The following is a 2,625-nucleotide window of genomic DNA, read 5'->3' as shown; positions in this document are numbered from 1 at the left end:
CTGCTTTGCCTTCATCTGCACGCGTGGAATTGCTGCAAAGCATTCCTCTGAAGATTGAAACCTTAAGGAAAAATTCCCTGATTAAAAAAATAAATGTATAGGTCAGTATTTAAGATGCTGCATCCAACCTTCTGCTTTTCTGACTTGACTGAGCTTTTTTTTGAGAGCGAAATGCTGAATTCTGGCCTTTTGTTACTAGCATAACTTTTGCCACCATAACTTTTGCAAGAAAATTTGAACAAACCGTTCCTATTCCAGACCAAAACCTGCAGTGTTAGGCCCTGAGGTGGCAGACCTGTGTAGCTCTGATGCTGATTTACACCCTTGTGGAGCTTTCCCTCTCTTAGCAATTATCCCTGCAATCACAGAATCATAGAATTGTTTAAGACGTAGGAAAAGACCTTTGAGATCATTGAGTCCAACCGTTAACGCAGCACTGCCAAGTCCACCACATGACTCCTGGGTAACTGGGTGATAAGGCATCTCCGTGTAAAGCTGAGTTTGTTCTTGGTTTCGTGATGCAGATATTTGACCTGAAACGGCTCCTCGAACAAGGTTTGCTGGGATGAGCTCCCTGGTAATTCAGGCACAGCTGTGGCTGGGCCTTCGCAGCCATGCCACGGCACAAACGCACCTCCCCGTGCTCGTCGGCTCTGCTGTGCTGTCACCCAGGCAGGGCACGTTTCTCCAGTGGATCCCAAATGCGTTACTAAGTTTTTCTGTCCTCCAGGGGGTACCCAGAATACAAAGCAGTGACGACCAAAGACAACAAACAAAGTGGCCAACACGAGAAGAGAGTGGAGTCCCCCTGTTTCTCTGGATTGTGGGTTTGACCTGTAACCTAAGCACAACCCAAAGATTTAAACTTTAGAGATGTTAGTTAAAATTAATCCTACATTTATTATTTTCAAAACCTCTTGTGGGTTTTAAGCCAGCCTCAGACTTTTGTGGGGCCGGGAGAGTTAAAATGGCCAGTTTAAATGGAATAATCTGACTTGCTTACGCGGGAAGATTTACCATCATAGGGCCTTTGGCGTTGCTGTCTCAGGATAATGAAGATGCATCCGATACATTTTGAACTGCAGTATAATTCATCAACACTGCTCAGCGTTTGGGTGAGATGGCTTTAAAACAGAGGCAGCAGAGAGGAAAAGAAAAGCTAAATGCTGCTCTGCTAAATCGGGCGCGCGCTGAGGAAAGCAAGGTAAGTAGTGTTGCACGTAGGGCAGCCTTTCATCGCTGTTGGCTCTGCTGGGGCTGATTAGAAGATACATTCTGGCTGGTATGAGTGCGAGGAAAGAGTTTGGTCCAAGTAGGGTTTTTCTGTAGTAAAATAAGGTGGTTGTACTGGCAGGTGCAATGGTGGCAGCTGCCTTTAAAGCCCAGTGTTAGTTGGCTTAAACCCTTTGCAGTGGAAATGGTCTGCTCCTATTGTAACTGCAGCTCATCATCCCCAGAAATGCCATTTCCTGGCCATGCTGCTGGGTGATGATCCGAGACATGCAGCTGTGTCAGGAGGACGGGCCAGTCACTGGGAAATGATTCACACTGGCCACATCCACCCATGAGGGGCTTGGCTTTTATTTCCTTGGTGAAATAGCTTTTCTCATTACAGTTTCACGAATTGCTACCGCTGAGGATGTAACCGTGTTTGGGAGTGGAGCGGGGACATGCACTTGTGGGGATAAAAATGAAGACCATGAAAATTGAGAGACATTGAAGCAGGGTGTGGAAATGGTTGGTATAAACCAGATGGTGCTACTGTACATCCAGCTGCAAAAAGTTTCAGCCTACAAGTCTAGAGAGGGCCAAGAACCCACCACAGTAATTTCAGCAACTGGGAGTATAAAGATAGTATCCTTCCCTTATTAATTACCATCTCTATTGGGATGGAATAAACTGTCATGTTCAAATTATCAGATGTTTAGAGGAAGAAGTGAATTTTTAACTGTTGTTTAATCAGACCAAGATTTAATTAATATTAAATAGATTAAATATTTGATGAAATAGACTGAAATTAAATATTTAGCTCCCTCTTCCCCACAGATAGCAGTCCCAGTGGATGTTTATATGGGCAGTAAAGCCAGGACATCTGAATGCCAGTGTGTCCAAAGGCCAGAGCTACGTGGGAGCATCAGCACCAGTGGATAGGAGTTAAATTACTCTGGGTCCCCAGTCTTTGTCAGCCACACAGGGATGTGGTTGTCCTTCTGAGCTTATTCGGCCATGGTCCACTGGGTCTTCAAGTACTGCTTCATGCAGATTGTCACCACTGCTCTCCTCCCATGTTCATCTTCAACTGGGAAAGGTTTTTCTTCCATGCCTCTCATTTTTCAGGGCAGTGGGCAAGCAAACACAATCTGGGAGATAAACAGCATTGCTTTCTACAATTCTGCCTCCTGAAGAAGAAAACTTGTAGGAAAAACAACATCTTGCCTGAAAAAGGGCAGCTAATTCCCCACCACTTGTGCAGGCTGATGCCCCCATGCATCCCTCACCAGAGCTGGGGTGGGACTGCTGACCCCAAGCCCTGCTATGAGGCGAGTCTGGTTTGCTGAGTGTCCACCAGCGCTTTGGGCACTGTAACTTTGTGTGAGCTGAGTGCTAGAGAAGGGCATGGGGCTC

Source organism: Buceros rhinoceros, unplaced genomic scaffold (genome assembly GCF_000710305.1).
Source record: "Buceros rhinoceros silvestris isolate BGI_N320 unplaced genomic scaffold, ASM71030v1 scaffold16909, whole genome shotgun sequence".
Classification (NCBI taxonomy): domain Eukaryota; kingdom Metazoa; phylum Chordata; class Aves; order Bucerotiformes; family Bucerotidae; genus Buceros; species Buceros rhinoceros.
The sequence above is the reverse complement of the archived record's forward strand: the minus strand, read 5'-3'. Positions refer to the sequence as shown.